The 21,958-nt window shown below is 38.0% G+C and overlaps 1 protein-coding gene across 3 annotated transcripts in view; it reads right to left on the reverse strand.

Moving 5' to 3' along the window:
* FRY (FRY microtubule binding protein) overlaps positions 1-21,958 on the reverse strand; it is a 223,782-nt gene that overhangs the window by 163,882 nt on the left and 37,942 nt on the right. For 2 of the 3 annotated variants that reach the window (XM_071433956.1, XM_071433955.1), the window contains exon 3: positions 12,889-12,987. The exons of the other annotated variant lie outside the window; for it this stretch is intronic. The gene's annotated coding sequence lies outside the window, so the exon portion shown is untranslated. The remainder of the gene's footprint in view (positions 1-12,888; positions 12,988-21,958) is intronic. 3 annotated transcript variants of the gene reach the window in all.

The raw sequence follows: 21,958 nt of genomic DNA on the forward strand, positions 1-21,958 counted from the left end.
CAATTTTGTTTACAGTTTTAGTGACTACTGTTTATTACAGTCATTCAGGCAGTTTAGTCCTCTGTGTTTTCAGCAATGCTTGCAGGAATCCTTAAAAAAGCACATAGAGATTTGAATATAGCACAGTCTTGCACAATCTTCTGGGGCTCATTTTAGCTTGGTATGAAAAGGCCTATGTGGATTTTGCAATCTTAACTCCTCAGAATCTGAGGCTAAATGCAAAGAGTAGACAACAGTAGATGACAACAGTAACAAAGCAAATATAGATTCAAATTTTGTCTTCCAAGCAGAGGTGTGGACACATCTCAAAGCCTAAAGTAGCTCTACTGAACTACTGAAGGCTTTAACGTGCTTGATTATGATTATGATTATAATTTTCTATGGCTTCCTATAGCTTTTTCTTCTTATTTTGATTTAAATACTAAGCTCTTTTAGCCAAACAATATTGTATGTTGAATTACATCTGTGTCTCTGATTTCTATGGAATCAGATGTACAGTCTGTATAAAAGTTAGGCTGTCTGGAGTTCTTCACCTCAGGAATAAGTAAGGGCTGCTTATCAGTGTCTTCATGGTTTTTACATAGTCTAGTTAGTCCTCTTGGGCAAAATAAAGCAACCCTACAAAGAGTGATTCCCAGACTCATTTGATTCCAGTGCAGAACACACCTAACAGAGGAAAACAAGCAGGATATCATCATGTCCTGGGATAGGCTGCATTGCATTCATGATTTCACATTCCCTCCTCTGGGAACCTCTTTCTGCCCTGCTCTGCAAAGACTGTGCCAGCTTTCAGATGGATGCTGGTCATAGCTCAATGGTATTCCAGTGCCTAAATTTAGGTGTCTAGCACAATTATAGATACCCTAAGGTATGGGAACTATTCACAGAGACTGGCAGATATGACATAACACATACATTAGATCCACAGCTTAACTAATGTCCTCTGCTGAATCAAAGATCAAAATTGTAGTATCTAAACCAACCAAATTTTACGTACTATGGTGTCCCACGTATTAAGAAGGTAAAACAAACATCTTGCTATGCTCCAAGTTAAAAGTACAGAGTGGCAGAAAGAACTCCACAAAATAAGATTTCATCAAGGAAATCTCATTTAATATGATAATCTCTAAATAAAGTAATAGAAATCCTTCTTAGTTTATGTCTCATTAGTTTTGCTGCACCATTTTGTTTTGTCTCCTGTTTGTACGTGGCTGTTCAGCTATTGCCACCTAGTGATGGGAAGCAAAACAGGCAGAAACAAGAGAACGGTAAATAATGCACGAGGAATGCTTGTTTACATCACAAACTGCATCAAAATGGAAGACAGCAGCATTGAAATGAAGCACATGTTTGTATTTCCGAAGCAAGGGCATCAGGCAACTTGGGTACAGTTATATACAATATTTAAATAGAAACCTATTGAATGGTATTTAATAGAATAAAACAACATATTTTCATAGATACATTATAGAGTCACACATCACCCAGCTCTCATCCTCAGCTTGTTTAGTAAATTCATTAGAGTAATTAAATAGGTTGTAAGGAGTTTGTGCCTAATCTATAAATGACAAATGATTACTAGGCATTTTGCAGAGGATGAATTGGTGAATGTTGGAATTATGCCTTCAAGATTCAAAGTACTATTATTCTTCCCTTGAATTTTCTTTGGAGCTGTCAAACTGACATGTCCTCTTAGGACTCTGTCATTCACCTCTGAATTTCTCCCTAGATGAACAGTGTCTGGAAGCATCAGCCAGCCAGGAGCAAATTTTGTTTGCCCAGACTTACCATACATATGCTACAAATACACCATCCTGAAAGGCATTAGGAAATCTACACCACTACCACTGGGGCACAGACTCAGGCAATGCTGATGCAAGAAGTACTGCTGTGCGTGTTAAAATGCAGCCTGTGTCCCACAAGCACAGACCACAGGCATCAGCAGGCAAAAAGAATAACTTAGTCAGTATTTTCTTCCTGCTCTTCACCTGAAGTTTCCAGGAACCATCCCTAAACAAGCTTTTTACCATTGCTGAAATCCTATAAAATTCTTCCCTTTGTAACAAATCCTTACCTGTATTTTAGAGACAAGGTTATATATCATACTCCCCAAACATTCTAGCATGAGGTGTCAGAACTTCCTTACAGCAGGAAGTTTCCAAACCACCCCTGAAGGGGACTCTCATTCAGTTTCAGAGATGAGATGAAGTAACTGAACCCCACCCGCACACTCACAGTATAATTTGTATTTGCTAATTTACTCATAAGAGATTGGTACCAGGTCTAGGACAGAGGGAATCCAGACTTTGTGGCTGTCCCTCTTTTTCTCAAGTTATTACACATACTCCCTCATTACACAATGCTTAGACTGAAATCCTCAAATACTGCAGAATTTAGGGCCATATTAAGTCATAAACTCCCTGTTCCACTTCCCTTCTGTCACACAGTTGTACGTCTTCTACCCTCCAGAAAACTCTGTGGGAGGGCAGAGAGGTGGAAGCCAGAAGGGCAAGGGCTGGACCATGCCCATTGCTAGATGTTCAGAGAGTCATGGAATGGTTTGGGTTGGATGGGACCTTTCAACATTGACTATTCCAAACCCCTGCCATGGGCAGAGAGACTTTCCATTACATGGCATTTTTCAAAGCAACCTGTTTGCTCCTACAGGGTCTCTAGGGATAGCTCACAATTACTGCACATTACTGCAGCTGAGATCATAAGAGTTCTCAGCTTCGTTTCTCCTCATTCTTCTTCTCAGACACACCCTGGGATTTCAAGCCCAGCTTTCGCCCTGTTCTGCCAGGGCTATGGAGCTGGGGAAAAGTCCCCTTTCCTTTTCCTCCCCAGGAATGGAACTTGCCTTGGGAAAGGAAAAGCTCCTACCTTTTCAGAGAGGTGCCTGAGATGTGACAGAAAGCACAGCAAGACACACAAGGAGGGGGTGTGTACCCACTCAGAATGGTGACCTGATGCCAAAACTAAGGCACCCCTAACCAAGCAAACTATATCACACACCTTAGTTTTGTCTCCCTTGAAGAAAACATGTTCAAAATATCCATTTTCCACAAGACATCTCCCTGCAACATGTTGCACGTGTATAATGTTTTCATTGATTACCTAATTAGAAGGTGGAATTTTCACTGCAGTAGCTCCAATTTGTTCTCTAATACTAATCCATCACTCAGACAGATCTTATCTCAATGCACTTCCTACGTGTGATTTTTAACACTAATGTTTTCTTGAATCTCAAATACATTTACAGATATATTTTCTTTCTCTTAATTCTGCCAGAGCAGATCCTAAAGTTTTCCCTGACTTTAAGTAAGATGGTGCAGTGACAGGCCTCTTGCTTACTTGTTCTTTTTTTAAACTTTCTTTTCCATTCTCTCATTCTGTCTTCAATTATTAACACTTCTTCCTTTCTGGCTGACCTATTTGATACTCACACCTCAATGTTTACATTATTCTGCAGAAAGGTATCCTTCTGTTTATGTCCCTTTGCTCCACTAAAACATCAACCTTAGAAGATGAGTAAATTTTTTTACTTCTCTCAAAAAATGAGAACAAAAATATTGGAAGGATTTCAATGAGCTTCCATTGACTATAGATCAAGATGAGATGGACATGGGATCAGATTGTACTTCATTTGCTGCCTCTTACACCTTCCTATCAGGTATCAGGCTCTGCCCACTGTCAGAGAGAGGGTCAGACCAGCCAGGCTTTGGGTCTGAGCTGGCACACGTGCCCCTGTAACACAAACACCTCCAGTCTCCTCAGGTGGGCCTTATGCATACAGTGTCCACTCTCAATGATTCAAAAAAATTCTACCTCTTGCAACAGCTGCAGTAGAATTATGTGACTGCAACAGGGAAACTGAGTACTATCAGATTTAGCTGGCCAGTTTTTCAAATGATGAAGTATCACTGCCATCAATTTTCCTTCCTTGACATGTACTTCCCTGACATGTACCACCACAAACAAGACTGTACATCCTCCAGGACTCAGGCCCCTGCTGTGAGTGAAGTGCCTGGAATAGCTGGAGCCTGGCTCATTACAGTGTAAGAGCTCATTTTCTCATTTTACTCAGAGGTGCTAATAGAAAGCTCAGGTTCAGGGAGCTCAGATCAGTGCTACCTCCAGTTAGACCAGTGACCTATTGACTAAGATAGATAACATCAACAAATTTTATAATTTTTTTCTTTCAAGGTGGGAAGAACTAAAACTTCAAAAATCAGGATTACCCCAGAAGTCATGCCAGGTGGTAGACCAAAAAATAAAATTGTTCTTTCCCTGACTGTAGGTTATAAACAGGACATGCACATACACTTCTTAGCTCACTTGATACCTTTAACAGCTAGGCTGTCACCATGCCCTTCATCCCTTTGAAAATATTTCTGAATATCCAAAGTAAACATAAATAGCTGTCAGCAAAAATCTTCATGACTCAAGCCACTGGCTACTTTACAGCAACTTTACATAAATGACTACAGTGCTGTGAGGTACTGTCAGGAAAAATCAGGCCATATGATTTTACAGTGAAATTTCTGTGTCTCATTACATGAATACCTTTCAGATACAACGTCTGACTTAGTGCTCTCCCGTTATTATTCAAAATTATTTTCTCCATTCTTTCAAGAATTGATGTCATGAAACCATCTCAATCCTAAACAGTTGTTGAAGGGAATATGTCTTGTTTTATGTAGTTTTGAATTCACTTTTCACATAACCCTCCTAGGCAAACACTGGTGAGACACAGCGTCTGGAATTTACTATGTAACACTCAACTTGCACAACAGTGTGTTTAGATGCTGGCTAGATAGGAGACAACAATTTGGATTAAAAAAAATCTGACTGATCTTAGATAAGAATGCTTGTTCTGACTTGCAAAATATTTTCTATAATTTTTTTTATGTACTGGGAAGCAAGACTTTTTTTTTTTAATTAGAACATTATCTGTAAGTATGTATTGTTTTACCTTTTGGAGTAATCTGTGCCAGGAGAGATGTCAATTTAAGAGGTACAATCTTTCTTTCCTGCTTTTTTTCTCCCCCTGAACATAGCACTTTTTAACTGATGAGCACTTGTTCAAGGGCTCTCCCTTGCTGTGGTGAAGGTTTTGTGACAGCAACGCTTCTATCTGGGCACCGGCAATTGAAGAGCTCCAGCATTCTCCAACTTGCTGCTGTTCTTCAGAAGCACAAGTGTCCTCAGAGAGGCCAAGTTAAATATAAGTGCAGCCTTTGTAACTGGGTCTTTTATATCCTTCAGAGTCCATCCCTTCCTGCTAAACCAAAAAATGTTTTGGGTCTCCCAGAGACATGAGGTCTAATACACCTGCCTGCTTATGTTGGAAAAAGGCAAATGACCTTTTTCCTGTTTAAGAGGGTTATGTTACTCAAGGTTTCTTGCATGCTACATTTGAATGGAAACTGCAATTTAGCAAAAAATGTACAAAACAAAATATACAATCTGCTTTTTTTTTAACTAAAAGAAAGTACTTTAGGCTCAGTACACAAGGAAGAAAGCACAAAAAGATGCCACATTTAAAATTCAACAGTTTCCTAGAAAAGGCAGTAGTAATTATAGTTGCTTTAAATACACTTAAAATGATTAATGATTTTGAGTCACCACAGCCTAGATTTTCAAAGGCATTTAGCTTCTGAAACATCTAACAGTTGCTTTGTATATTATGAAGTGTCTAATCTGGATAAGTATCTAACTCCCATGTACTTGTTTGTCCACTGCATCATTAAAGGCTTTGAAAATCTAAACTCATTTTTTTTTAACTTATTAAAATTAGCAGATCTTATTCTTCTCTCCCTTTTTTTTTTCCAGATCAGAAGAGGAAAATAGTTCTTTCTTTTTCATCTTTGATTTGGCTTCTCAGCTGTGGAGTGAGATCTAAAATATAGAATATATAACTGAAAACAATCCACTGAGACAGAATACTTTCATTTGTATACGGCGCTTAGATCTGGAAAAAATCCAGTTAACTTTTACAGCAACCTACTTCAAAAGGGAATGGTGATCATAAAAAAATAACAACTGAGGTTCACTTGCTTTGAAATCTTTCAGTGTAGCTGGAGGCAGTGCTGGGTGTGGAACCTGAGCTCGTGCTCAGTCGGGTCCCAGTGCTCAGTGACACCAGATCCTCCCCACTCATGCTGGGCTGCAGCGCATGAACCTTGCCTGAACTCCTCCACAGATCAAGGGAGGTCATCACCAGCTACTGACTAATTCAGTGAACTAAAAACGTGGCATCAGCACAGGCAGAACCTTTCTAAAATGGAAACTTCTCCAAGAACAGAAGGATACTTTCCCCCCCCCCCATCTGATAATACAACAGATTTCACCCAGAGTGTGCTTTCTTGTTTGATTAAGCTAACCTGAGATTGTGCTACTGTTGAAAGAGCTGTGAAATTCTTCCGCCCCCTCCCTTCCCCGCATAATGTCAATCAGGTCTCCTTGTGCCGGCAATACTAAGGAGCAGAAGTTTGAGGTGTGCAGAGTAGCAGGTGTGTCTTGAGGCTACAGTTTTACCTTAATTACTTTCAGTTCAAATGAAGTTATGAGTATCCCCAGTGGTCAATGCAATGAGACTGATGGGTGTTCAGGTGGAGGAAATAAGCAAAGGAAAAGGATGCTTCTAAATTGGAAAAAAAATAACCAAACCCCAACCTGTTTAAAAAAATCAGGGACATACTTGTCATAGGTATTATGTGGTTAAATAGCTTTCCCAACTGCTCATATGCATTTACAAACACCTATAAGAGGCACTTCTACCTATAGGAGGTACTGCTTTTTATAGTAACAACATTCTTCCAAGCCACTTTTCTGTCTGAGCCTTTATTTAACTGCGGCTGTCACAGGAACAGATATATTTTAGCTCTAATTGCAACAAGCATGGTCAGAAAATGAGCTTGCAGATTTAAAAAAACAGAATGGACAGTGATAATCAGTCTTTAGAGGACAATAACTCTGTTCCTTCTAGACCTCTGCTGTGAGAAAGGAGCAATGCTAATGTTCATGGAAGTTACTTCCACTATTCTTCTGCAAGTATCAGGAGTGGAGGAAAGCAAGGGAGCTAAGAAAAGAAGGATGTCTGCAACTCCTGCAACAATGGTCCTCCTTTTAAGGCTACATGCCATGAGGTAGGCCTATAGGATTACTTGACAGTTTTTCCATTTATCTTCCACATAAAGAAACAACAAAAAAAGTAGATTCTATTTTCTGGAAATATTTAGTGAGAAAGGTTGTCAATGAACAGAATAATGAGGAAATGCCTGAACAAGTATAATAATCTTGGAAAGCAGAGTAAGAGAACTGGTAAGATTTTCAGTAATACAGAGTGAAACCAAGTACTTGTAGAAGTAGTAGGGGAAACATTGAACAAAACTGTGTTAAAATTGTAATAACTTGACTCTTCCTTTCATTGAGCTTCAAGAGATCCCTGTTAAACAGTACTGGCTCCAGTATCAGCCCCTGCCAGTGACTGATCTCCTGTAAGCCCTCATGCTGCCAATCCCAACCCAATCAGCCTGGCAGCTCAGCCCTCCACTGTTCATCCATTAAGCTTATATTTCATCATTGTGTCTATGATGATGTTCAAGGTGATCCTGCCAAAGGCCCTTCTAAAGTTGAAACAAACAGTGTTCTTTGATCTTCCATCATCCACCAAGCTGGCTATCTATTGTTTTAGAAGGCTACTGAGCTTATAAAGCATCATTTCTCCTTCATACAAACATACTGACTGCTGCCAGTCATCTACTTTTCTTATGTTTGGAAATGGATTATAGGATTATTTGCCCCATCACTTTCCCAGGGATTATGTATGGTGAGGATTACCAGCCAGCAGCTCCCAGATCCTCTTTCTTGCCCTTCCTGGAGAAAGGAGTCACATTGGGTCTCTTTCAGTTATCAGGAACCTCCCTCAGCAGCCCTGAGCTTTCAAAAACTATCAGGACTGGTTGGACCATGATGCCAGCCAGCTTCCTCAGCACTGGGGTTGCATCGGTTGCATCCTGTCAGGACATCCTGTCCCATGGATGTCCACCTTGTTTCAAATGTTCCCTAACCGGTTATCCCTGTACCAAGGGTAAAGCCTTAGTCCAGGCCTTCCCACTGGTCTCTGGGTCCTGGGATTCCTGAAGATCTCCCAAAGGTAAAGACTGAGGCAAAGGCAGCATTGACTACCTGGGCCTTTTCCGTCTCCATCACCATCACCGTCCTTGCTGATGGGTGAAGTTTACACAGTCACTGAGACCTATTTTAGGATGGGCTTTCAAGTGGGAAGAATAAATATATAACAATAGGTTATGCGGAAGCATTCTTAGCCCTGAAACCAGATAAAGATCAAACTGTGACACTACTCTTACTTAAGAGTCTAACAACATTTAGTATGACAAATCTACACTTAAATTACATTATTACTAGCTTCTAAAGGGAGAACTGCTGATTTTCTAGCTCCAGAACAGATTTAAAATTGGACTTGTTTTGTTTATCCTCAATTCACTGGGCAGAAAATTACATTTCAGACCCTGAAATTCCATCTTGTGAGCTTAATTTAGTCTCTGGTATTCTGCTTTTCTTGTCATCCTTCTTTCACCCTGGCATCTTTGTGTAATTGTAAAACCTCTGCTGCAGATTAGACTTTTTGCTAGAGAACAGAGCCTCAGCAACTAGTGGAAATTTAATACTTGAATGATTTTCTATAGAGGAGTCAGTAACTGTCCACGATAAAGCTAAACAAGTCTGATCAGAAGCACTTTATTGTGACTCACCGAACAAACTGGTGCTGAGTTTTAATGGCAGTAATTAAAGTTATGTCTTGCTGTACAGACTGGTGGTTCAACTCCACAGGCCCATGGATGCCTACCTGAACCCCTGGGGCTGCTCTCTTGCCATGGTGCCATGGAGCAGCCAACAAGTGTACAGCAAAACATTATCTAAATTCTGATGGCAAATCCAGCTCTCTCTCGATTCCTCAACTCTTGCCAACTTCTGAACTGGGTCTGAGAATTGCTAGGAGAGTTATCTAGGCAAAATGCAGAAGAAATAGAACAACTTTGCTAGAGAGAGATTTCTCTGACTTGCGTAAGAAGAACAGGAGAAGACAGGCCAGCAAGAGAGTACCTACTTCAAAGATCCTAAACGAAGTAGGAAATACACGATAAATGAGATTACAGTGAGAAAGATGGCACTTGTGAACTGTTCCTCTCCTTACCAAAACACAGATTTAAGATTAGGCTTAAAAGTTATTGTGCCAGCCTTATTTTGTTTGCAACAAAAATTACCCCACAAAAGGTTTACTCTGCTAGCAGATAATTCACAACAAATTGAGCATACAGATAACCATAGAGATAATCTCTAACACATTGTGCAACTAAAGCATGTTCCCATTATAGCCAACATGAAACAGTAACTCCAAAGACACAGAGCAAAACCCCACAGAAAGTCACATCAATACCCTCAGGCAGTTCTAAACCAACTAAATAAATAAAAAGCCCACTACACAACAGGTCCTTGTAAGAGGAGCCACAGGATTGTCTCACACACAATATACATTGCATAACTACAGACAGTTTTTCCTTGAAAGAGAAATGTCTTCCAGTAATAGATGGAAAAGATTTCTTATTTTAATAAATTTTAAGTACAGCCTAGAATATGATTTAAAAGCATGAACAGACATTTCTTGGGTCTTTGAAAGTGTATCTAAATATAATACTGCATTTTAGTTTTACCTAGCAGCTACACATTAGTATATCAAGAGCAAAGGAATTTAAATTGATATCATATAGTGAAAATCCCTGCAATTTCAATTTCCCAAAAACCCCAAATATAATAAAGACTGTCCTGAGCTATTCATGTCAGGTTCTTCATTTGAGATCCAACCCCCAAAATTTATAAAAAAACACATTCCAAAATAACCTCTCTTATTTGATAACAATAAAGAAAATGAATATGAGAGTACGTTCTTTACAAAAACCTAAGTATATGAACTCAGCATCTATCTGCTTACAGCTGGTTTACCAGAAGTACCATAAGGATTTCATCCTTAAGGGCATCTTTTTATCAGGAGAAGCAGTAAAAAAAGAAAACTTCCAACTCACCTTAGTTGTGTTCTAAGATTTTTCATTAAGTAGTCTTTTGTAATTAGGATGAGTTCTACTTTCTACACCAATCTTCAGGCACAATAGTCTAGCACCCAGATTAATAAAATACTGATTTTTTAAAATTACTTCTGGAAATTTAGCAAGTACTTTCAGAAAATCCTAAACTCATTGTGGTTGTAGTTCAAATTCAGGTACAGTAAGGCAGCAAAAAAAATTAAAATCAAGAAAAATATGCAACTTTTTATTTCAGAGATTCCAAGATCATCATGTGATTTAACTTGGATACAGTATGCTCCAAGTAAATGTGTAAAGTATAAATATCTGAAAGTCAGTTACCTGCCAAATGCACCCAACAAGTGCACAGAAGTATCTCAAATTAAACAAGTTCTATAGAAGAAGTATATTTTGAGTTATTTGTACGCAGTCCACAGACCCACCAGATTACCAAGAGATCATGCTTCAATGTCATTATTTACACTTGCTTATATGAAGATTGCTCTTCAGGAGGGGAACAGAATATCAGCCAGAAGGCTAAATCAAAGCCATTATGACAACATTTAAATCTGATTATTTGAAAACCTTTTACTTGCTTGCTAAGTTTTTCATTCCTACAGATGCACTACTGTAAGACTTTAAAAATTACGTCTGTCTTCCATGTATTAAATATGTATTTCACAACCCTATGAAAAAAATTATTGTCAGGATAATTTTCCAACTTTCCAATCCATTAGCACAAAAATGTATCTCTGTGGGCCAGAGATGGGCATATTCTTATGGTGTTTGCACTGTTCACAGTGCATCTTAAATCAGATAAAGAGAATAAACAGTTCCATTGCCTCTTGATGGCCAAAGAGAGATTTACTTGGAAATAATATCAACAAACTCTCATCGATTTACTGCACATGAAATGTAGCTAAGGCCACTACCATTTGATATTAAGAGTCACTGACTTATTCTCAAATATTTTAAAATATTTTTGTCTGTTTCCTATTTTGCTAGCATTTCTTAGGATCCTGGCTTCTATTTTAAAATACAATATGTTATATATTGATATATTTCTTTGGAGATACAACCAGTGTTGAGTATTAGTTCGATGCTTCTTCTTGAAAACCATGTAAACATACAAAACCCCCAAAACAGTTATATTTTCCAGAAGGTGAGCATTTGGCACAAGTTTTGAGATTTTTCCTCTACACTTTAATCATTACCCCCTAGAAAGGATATAGCGAAGAGCCCAAGGGTAAAACTGACAAACTATGTTACTAAACCAGGTTCTTTTTTGACATGCTATTTCTAAGGCAGCACACAGAGAAATCTGTGCTGAAATCAGGATGCAAGTGCTGTAACTGCTTCACAAGGTCTTTCAGCACAAAGGAAGTCTACAAATCCTTAGACATTTAAGATTTGGGGTAAATTACTGTGTAATACAATGGGATTCATTCACTTGAACACTGGAGTCCTTGCTTTCAAGAAGTCTTGACATCTCTAACAACTGATGGTGGCAATTTAAACCTAGGAGACAACTAGACAGTTTTTAAAACAAACAAACAATAAATCAAAACACAAAAATCCAAGCCATAATAGCAGAAGAAGCCTTCCTTATCTTAACCTCACTTTCCTCCCTACCTTCTCTCTCATTTCCATGTTCAAGTTACTCGCCAATGGACATAGAGAACCTCATCTAAATCCTAAATATAACTTAAAGATGAGGCAGCATTTTCATCACTTGCTTACAAGAACATTTGGAAATCATTCTCCCCACTCTATAAAATGCCAGTGAACCCAAGAAGAAAACAAGTCTGACAACATACATCTGTTACATCAGACTTCATGAGAAATCCAGGGCTTTTCTCTGAATCATCAACCCATCCTTCCTAAAGAAAATGTCACTTTAATACAAATATGCACAAACTAAAGTGCTGAAGAGTACATTTAGTAATATATATAAAAATATGCGTGAGACCACAAAAATGCAAAAGGGCAGACCAAAGCAAGATATTATCAGTAATATAATTTCTGGTAATGAAGCAGTGGCCCCTCACCCACATCAATGGGTGGACACACAATCAGCAATGCACCAATGGCATATCTGAGCATAAGGCTCAATAAAGGCCAGTAAGGCAGAACTAATGCCAGCTTACAATATGAACAGCAAATAACAAAAAATGCTACTCCTCCCTTCTCCTGCATTTTCAGTCAGCAGAAGGTCTTGGTAACAGTATTAGTGGGAAACAAATCCAATGTTTTCAAGTCAGGCAGGAAGGAGAAAAACTTTGGGACAAGTCAGACTCGCATTCCCTTCCTTCTGCTGGATGATACTTGTAAAGTGCAGCACCAACATAGGGCAATCTCCCAAATGGCAATAGGGGTACCATAAGTGAACAGCAATTATCATATGCAGACCACAAGCGTACATTATTGCCATGCAGTACAATTTATTCACAGAGGAGGCAGGATATTCAAATCTTCACCAAATTAAAATACTGAACACAGATCATTATTACTCATTTGAATCAAGACACATACTGTACCCATGACTTTAAGCATCCTTATTAAAAGTAATTAGATTTTGGCAAGTCTTTCCCAATTAACACAGCCAGTCAAAAGTAAAAAGTAAGTCATTTGTACGGCTGTCTTAGCTGCACGACTCATGGGAAATGAAATAATTTATTCATGTCACCGTTGAATAACTTTTAAGAATTTGTCATATGTATAAAACCTTTTCTTTCTTTCATTATCATAATTTACATGCAAATATGGCATCAAATCAACTTACTTATTTTAGAAAGTGACTTTGCTAGACTGTATGCTGGTTTGAACTCCAGAAATGCTTTGAGGGAGTACCTCAAGACTTCTAACTGCGACAATATTTTCACTGAAAAAAAAAAAAACAAAAACATTGAATTTGATAAAAAATACTAGCTATTCAGTTGTAAAATCACAGACTAGCAAGCTACATTCTTTCTTTGAGTAGCTCTGTAAAGTACTGTTAACCAGTGACCTTCATCACATTAACTCACAGCAACACCGCACTGCTTGTACCAAAGCAGTGATCATGTGCTGTCCCACAGAACACACAGAGCTAATTTTGGCTGGGAAGACAACATCTGAGGCACAGGCATACGGCCATGAAATGAAGGCATGCCTGGTCCTGGGAGAGGCAGAAAATCCCAGGTATTTTTCTCACCTTCTGTTCTTCAAAACTGACACATCAGTGAGCAAGCATCATTCAACAATAATACAGACTACCTACATGAACAAGGGATGAAGGAGAAGGAAAAAAAGCCTAGAAGATACTAACAGCTGTACTATAAGTAAATTTTTAATGGTACTTAGTTAAAAAAACATCCCTAGATCACAATACAAATGGCTTCCGAGCAGAACTCGACCATTAAACTTTTTTTAGCACTTTCACCTTTGCGATTTCTGTCTTATTCCATTTTCAATAGAAAATTAACATTCCCAGCCAAAATCTCATGTCTTTTCCATGCATAAAGAAAAAACTCAAACATAGCAACCTTCTGTCAAAAAGAAATAGGAGTAAAAACTCAGCCTTCACTTCCCTAGATGAAAACAAAAAAATTCAGACTAATTTTCTTCATGCTATTGTGCTTTTAAACATAAGTCAGCATACACATTTAATGATGTTTAGCTAATTCCTTTTAATTCTATGCTGCTTCATTTAGTTCAATTTACTTTTCCTTGGTAGCTCTGTCAAGACCTGGTCTCCTAAGGTCCCATCGTTGCCCACTCTGTCTTTATACAATTCTTTCTTCTCTCTTTAACAAGTGAGGGCTTTATCTCCAGGTTAAGACAAGACACTGTTCATTTTTGCATGGTCCTGCCAGAGTGAGGTTCAGTCATGGCCATGAGAGTATGCTGAAGTGAGAGCATATCAGAAGATCTGTACAAACTCCACTGATTAAAGTGATGAACCTCTCTGTTGGCAATAAATGGCCCTCTAATGTTGACTATGCTCCCCTGTGCCTGTGTCTTTTTTTAAATTTTTGTTTTAAAGCATGACCATGTAATAGTAAAAAATCAAAATTTATATATAAATAGCAGTTGGTATTAACCAAGTCCTGAAGTATACGGCAGCTCTAAACATTTCAGATTTAAAGAACAAGAAGAAATAAGGTGCTTTGTAAAAGAAGAAAAAGGTATCTCTGTGCAGTGTATCCCTTGGGCAATGCCATGGTTTCTCAGCACACAGTTTCTGTCTCTCCCTTGCCATATGGGGATGAACACAACAACCCAATGATACCATTGGCTGGACAATCTGTCTAGGCATACATGAATGACTAACTTCATGATGGCAGGACAGACAGACAACTCACTTTTCTCAGGTTTCAGCTTTCATGTTTAAAGAGAGAACTTCTAGCTACCACAGTGAAGAAAAAAATGGTAAAAGCAGCCTATTGCATGCAAGACCCCTCCCTGAGTTTGCACCAAGACTGCAACAAGAGTCCCAATGGATGGACTGATGTATTTCCTTGCAGCTAAATGCCTTGGTGTGTCTATTCACTACTGAATGAGTAAAGCTATGTAAAATGGAATAGAAGAAAACAAGTCCATGACTTCAGCCTCAATTGCAACAATGTCCTAAATACAAGATCAACTAACAGTGTTACTTAGCAGAGATACAGGGATTAGAAGGATGTAGAAGAGTCAATCTGATACAGATTTAAAATACTTATTTTAATAGGTGATTAGGATGAAACATGGAAGTAGGAATTACCACATTCTTCAAATTCTTCATTCATCCAAAAGACTGCCAAGCAAGCCTGTATATTTATTTATATTTACATTTAATATCTATCTATCTATCCATCTATCTATCTAACCATCTATCTATCCATCCAAGGTTGGACAGGGCCTTGAGCAACCTGATAATAGTGGAACATCTCATTGCTCACAATAGGGTGGCTGTACTACATGGATTTTAGAAGCCCCTTCCAACCCAGATCATTTCCTGATTCTATTATATTATATTTTCTATTCTCTTTTTCCACTCTAACCTACATTTACAGCATGAAAGACAATGGTCTAGAGGACTTCAAGTGTACTTTGTTAACCTGTTTCCAAAAGCAAATCAAGTAAAGCTTCTCCCATGTATACTGCTGACCTACCAAATGAAAGGCTACACCCATCTTTCCATCATGCTCCATCAGTTGCTTATAGGAATCAATTTGCATTACCTTTGAGTTAAGTGCCCTTGAGTGTACAGTAACATATCTGCAGTGGATTTCATAAGCAAATGGCAGTGTTCCAGACACACAAACAGCACTGAAGTGCTCATGCCTGACACAGCACAAAGAATGGAGTACTACTGCTAATGTGGTCATTTGGGAGGGTGGAAAAAGATGTGAGAGAAAGAACTGCATTAAAAAAATATCACAGAATAAAGGTGAAATCTGGGTAAGCATAACAGAGTATGGGTTTGAAGACCAAACACAAGGCCGAAAACATATTTAATATGTCTTTTCCCTAGCAAAAATGTTGATGCACAGGAAAAAACCCTGAAAAATTACAGGAGAAAAAAACCCACAAACACAGAGTAATTAAGAAGCAGAAAAGGTAAGTAAAAGATAAAAAGTGGCAACTGAGATAAAGATAAGATACAAAGTCAGGTAAGATACAGAGGGTCTATCCTATCCAAAAGAATGTGATTTGAGAGTTACCAACAGACCTCATCACACCTTAGGAAGAGACAGTTCAGGCACTTGGGCATGTCTGAGTCATCTGACTTGAGATCGGCTAAGACATTTTTGTATTTTTTCAAGCTAGAGAAGTAGAATAGGAAGAAGGAAAAAAGGTTTATTTCCTGAGGTGTTGAAATACTTCAACTACCTTAACTAAGGTTCAATAGAGGATCTAAATCCCACACAAACAATGCTGCCCTGTGTTGTCATTTGACATTGTACTCCCACTCCATCACTGGTTGAAAAGGTATCTGTGTAAGCTTAGCTATCATGAGGAATATGATACGAATATTTAAATAATTTTATATACTTCACAACTCTTCAAAGACCTGTATGAATGTACTAAATTCCCCCAGAAATGTGAAACCCTGATTTTCATGAGGAATGGGAGACACTTAAATTTAAAGAAGTTTTGTTTCTACAGAGGTTTTCATTTCCTTTGATCGCCTCACAGAAAAACGTTCTCAGTTTCAGCGGGGATGAGCTGGTATTGATTTTTCCCCCCAGAACCTTTTAAGTGCTCCTCATAAAGATGACCTGATTGTTTTCCAACAAATCCTTTGTCCTCATAATCATCTGTTGCCTATTTTTAGGTACATTTAAAATTATTTAAAAGCACAACACAACAAAATATTCCAGCTTGCCATTAGCTTGACTGAAATCCACTCACACCTTGTTCCTACTTCTTAACAACTAGGGAGTTAAACTAAATTATTAACTCCTGACATTACAGGCTCCAATTCAAACCAGGAATTTAAAGTATGCATTTGATTATTTAGTGATGTTTATTTCTGGCTACAGACAGAAAAAATCTGCTAGACTGAAGAACTCTCCAAACCATTCTCCTCCAGAAAAGCAATGACATACAGCATTAGAGCAGCAAGAGAGATTCTTACATTGCAGCTGTTGTCTGTATTACTTGTAAGTGCGGTTAAGCAAAATGCAGTTTAAAGCTCTGGAAAAACAACTGGCTTTCTTTAAATGCTAAGTATTAAAAAAAATCCCTCAAGCAAGCAACATGCAATCAAAAACATGAAGGCTGTCTTTTTGGTTCCATCATTTAAACTCTAATGGCTGACATAATTTAACATAAATGGCACTTGATTAAATCTATCCATGAAAACTGTCTTAGGTTTTAAAACAGAATAAGCTCTGACTGTAATCCAGTGCTGAATGCTTCAGTTACCAAAAAGGTTAAAAGACACTGCACTAACATACTACTGAAATAGCATTTCCTACCTGAAAATATGGAAGGTCTTTTCTTAGAGCGCCTTGGGTGTATAGGGTCTATATTCCTAATATTTTTTTGAAACTTTCCTTTAAAATCATTTTCTAGCAGGATGTCTGGCGGCAGGCTTCTCCGTCTTGTTGATTTATAACGAGTCTGATGGGGATTAAGTTTACTCTTAGTCCTGGAGCACAAGCTGCTGTCATCCAGTGCCATGATGGAGCGTTAACGCCGCCGCAGCACGAAGGCAGCCCGCACGCCCAGAAGCGTCGGGACCAGCGGTTACAGAGCCAGCAATCTCAGATGTTCTCATGCTCAACTCACCCGTTGGGGAAGTTGAGCAGGTTGAGAGGCGTATGCTGGGACAGGTGTAGTGTTACTGCATCGCCCCTCCTTGCAGCAGTGAAACAGCGCAGGGAGGAGGCAGGCTGAAATAATTCGTTTGAAACTTTTGAGGTAATTAGGAAGTTCAGAAAACCTGAGCTCAGCAGCACAATCTCTACAAAGTGGAAAACACAATTTAATATGAGGCACTGTCTAGGGCTAGTAGGGTTTATATTATACCCACAGTATTCCTCAGGTCAGTTCATTAATAGTTCATTAACTTGGCAAGTTAAACAGGTGCTGCTTAACCTTATGAAAAGAAAACAGTGTGAGAGAAAAACAAACAAACAAACCCATACCCAAAACCTCAACCCACTAACAAACAAAAATAATACACACAAAACAAACAAACAATGACAAAACAACACCCAAACAAACCATCAAAATCTAGATGCCAGCCTAGGGACCTGTCAGGTGAAAAGCACTACCCAAACAGTATGTTTGGGTTTTTAGTCCTCTCATTTCACAAACTTCCATTTTGAAAGTTGATAAACAATCCAAATCACAAAGGGTTTTATGGCCACAACTGTCAGTTTGGGGTTTCTTTCCTCAACAAGCAATAATGTTATTTCCTACTGAAGAAACCAAAGATGTGATAGTGTGACTAATTTCTCTCTCTATGTAACTGCTGACTAGTAAAAATAAGACATTTAAATACATGTATGACAGAGATGGTCTGTAAATTCTCCATTTAAATAAAACTCCAGGTACTGTTCTTGTTTTGTTCCAGCTAATCCAATGAAATCTTTTGAGCCCCCCAAGGATGTGATCTTCCTTTCTCAAATATTCAGAGAAGACAAATTGAAACATCTTCTATTCACCTGCTAATTTTCTTATTAAATTCTACCATAAATGAGGCAAAATTAATTGGTAAATTAAAACAAACAAATCTTCTGACTATATGCATTTTGTTGTTGAAAAACAGCATTTAATATGGCAAAGTGAATAAGCAGAATGGTAATTCAAAAGGGAAACATTCAAATAATGTTTCAACTGTGGATCCCTAAAGAAAAGTGATTTTAAGAACTGAAGTAGAACTTGATTTCTTTAATTTTTTAGAAACAATTATACCAAAAATGCTTTAATTACTTTCCTAAAGATAGCCTATGCTATAAGATTGGTATAATGATCACAAGGTCGGCTGCTCCAAACACAGCTTTTGTGTGAAGTTCATTACAACCTTTTGTAATTTTATGACTGAAAAAAGTAAATGGTTCATCTACATGTTTTTTGGAAGGGAAGAGTGGAAATTTGACATATATATACACATATATATATAAAGTGTGTAGCTTTTAAAAGACTTTATTGAGGGTGCAAATAATCTAGATTCTGTCTTGTTCCTCTGGGAAGTAAATTGCATTGGGCTGAAAGTTGAAATTATGAATGGAAAGATCCAATCTTAAATACATTGGACTCAGAAATCTGCATTCAGAACAGACAGATCATTTAAACCAAATGAACATTAAATGTAGATAGCCAACGGACTATTTCTGATCTTGCTGAGTATTCTAGGGATCATGGGAGCTCTTTTTACATGTGGAAATAAGCTTTTGAAAATTACACTGGATTCCAAAAGAGGTTAGGTGGTGAGAACTAGGTTATAACCAAAGGGAATTGTGTGTCTAAGTTGCTCAGTTAGATTTTAAAAATTTCTCTACACACTGGTTTTCATCATTAGAGACCAAAATACTTAATTCATGTCCTTCAAACCAAATCTCATCCTGGTTTTCCCAGTTAATTAAAAAATACGTCCAAGAAATTTTTTCTTGCTTCACCTTCTCTTACAACTCCATTTCTTTTTTCAGCTTTGGCTGAACAGCATAAAAATATTTAGTCCATTCCTAATAGTCCAACTTAACCAATGTAAATTCATCAAATGCTTTTCAAAACAACAGAAAATGCTTAAATGTGAGCAAATAAATATACTTGAACCAGGTGTGAAGACTGAGAAATAAAAAATGCAGGAATTAACTTTTGAGGAGCTATAAAGGGAAATTTGAAGGAAGCTTTAAATAAAATTTCAATATCTTCAGCAAGTGATCTAAGCTCTAGGTTACAAGATATGAAAACAGCTCAGAACTTTTCCAGCTTAAAAAACTCTAACACATATAAATAATTAAATATTCATTAGAAGAGTGACTTGGAAGTGAGTGTCCCATATTCTCACTGAGTGATACAATTGCTGCACCACACAATCTTACTTTCTCCAGCCCAATGAATATTTATGCCAAGTGGAGCATTTCCAACAGAAATTGCTGCTGCGACACTCAAATTTGTGTAGTGGTCATACTCTTTCAGATGGGGAAAATCTGTCAAGGGTACAAACCCCTGATCAAGTCAGAGTACACCAGAATCTATGAAAAGTTTAATCCAGAGGGGCTTTCAAATTGCCTTTTATAGGATCTACTCTAGAATACATTCTTGAAAATGCATTCAGAACTGAAAATCAAGAAGGGCAAACACTTGTTCCAAAAACTGAAAATCCTGAGCAGGTAAAGCAAAAGAATATGCAGTGGTAAAACAGAAACTGAGAATTCTAGTGATGTCTAAAAGTTGTTGAGAATGAGATGCCTAAGTGTCACTTTAGTAGTTTAACTCTATTGTTTAATTTTTGGAATATCCTGGTTTTAACTTGTGGTAGATAACTTAATATTGAATTATAGTCACAGAAAAGAGAAGTAGGCTTTCAGCCCAGATGATTCTTCAAATTATCAAATACTAACAGATAAAACATGAATAAAAGAAGAGAGCTTTTACAGAGTTGCTTTCTATGCTGGAATGTTGGTTTGAATAGATGAATATTGATAAGAGATTTGGCCGAGTATTTCAAATGCTTTGTCCTTCAGCTGAAAGAAATAAGCACCTTTAATTTGAAGTCATATTCTTGCCTGCTAACAACAAAAAAATATATAGTTAAAGCTGTAATCTGATTCTTAAGATACTATTACTCTTTTACTGTTGGATCTACTATGTGTACAAAACAGAAACCTGATTTAAATCACAGCATTTCATAGGCAGAACAATTCATAGCCAAATGTCCATTTGTAATAATTTCACTTCACACTGACGTTCCCAGTACACGATGGCTGTTGCAGCCTTATTTTCATGAGGACTCCAAAATCGATCCTTCTCCAAACCCAGGAAAGAGGCATTTTCTGGCAGGGTAGAGTGAAGAGGCACAGCACAAGCACCCAGCTAGCTGACAGGGCTCCTTGCAGATGGCTTCAGAGCTGTCAGCACACATGGCTTTGCCCAAGTGGCAGCAGCTGAACGTCTTCCAAAGATCAAAGGCTGAAGGTGGAACTTGCCAGAGTCCGCACAACGGTAACACTTGCAATCACAAAATGATGCTTGGTATTATTCCATTGAAACCTGGGACATTAAGCCTATACTCTGGGTACAGTGGTAAGAGAAAGACCTGAGGCTCTGAGGGAATTTTATCCAGTATGAGGTATAAAATAAACGTGGCAGATGGTTTTCCTCTTGCCTTCTATGTTGAAAGTGAATGCTATGAGCAAACTATACATATGAAGGTTAGAGATTTCAAAGACAATTTTCTATTTAAAACCACTTCTGAGTGTTCAGTATTCTACATGAAATAAATTTTGTTAGCACATATGTGTTGAGATTATAACAGCATTTCAGCTTCTGTAAAAAAAAGTGTTACAGATATAGAGGAAAAAAAATCACGTATGGAACTTGAAAGTGCTTCTTAGAGAGGATCACCATCTCAAGTGCAAGAGCAAGCAGTATTAAAATGAAGGCACTCCACCTAAGGCCAGAGCTCTAGAAATAGCAGAACACATCCCAAACAACTCTAAATGTCTGACTGATGCACAACTCCAAACTGAGTTTCAACTTTTGCTACAGGAGTCAGCAGTATACAAGAATCTCTGTGACACTGCTACAGCATCATAAATCAGGATGTGTAAATGATCTTTAAAACTTCCAGTTACGGAAACAAGAATCCCACAGCTGAACATCTGTCCTTGTTCAATTGTACAATATTAAACTTTAATACTTTTCTTATAAATACTTATTTTGCATTTAAACAGTATTAATGCAGACCTCTTACTGCATCTAACACTGCAATACAATAGAATATGTCAGTTATAATATAAGCATTTTTTTGTGCACCATCTTACTCCCTCTCTCTGCATGCCTCTATTCTCCCCTTTTCCTTCTCCAAGCTGTAATAAACAAATCATTGCCTGGGCAAAATGAGAATGGCTGAGGGAAAATTATCTCTAAGTTCATAAATGTGGATTTAGAAGCAAACTGGAACTTCTCCTACAATGCCACAGAAGGAAAGAGAAAAAGGAAGGAAAGCAACAGCTACCTGAATAGTACATGCAAATTTCACAACCCCCCTCCCCACACACCCGCCATACTTAAAGACAAAAAATGACAACCAGCATGTGAGAAGGATTGGGGAATGGGAAGGATGTGAGGAAACTCAGGGTCTGCAAACCACAGGAAGCAGTGGCCAACGGCAAGTAACTGACACACACAGTGCTGCTGCCACAGAGCAA

This window comes from Agelaius tricolor, unplaced genomic scaffold (assembly GCF_023055355.1).
Source record: "Agelaius tricolor isolate 1412-34295 unplaced genomic scaffold, bAgeTri1.0.p SCAF_9, whole genome shotgun sequence".
In the NCBI taxonomy this organism is placed as follows: Eukaryota; Metazoa; Chordata; class Aves; order Passeriformes; family Icteridae; genus Agelaius; species Agelaius tricolor.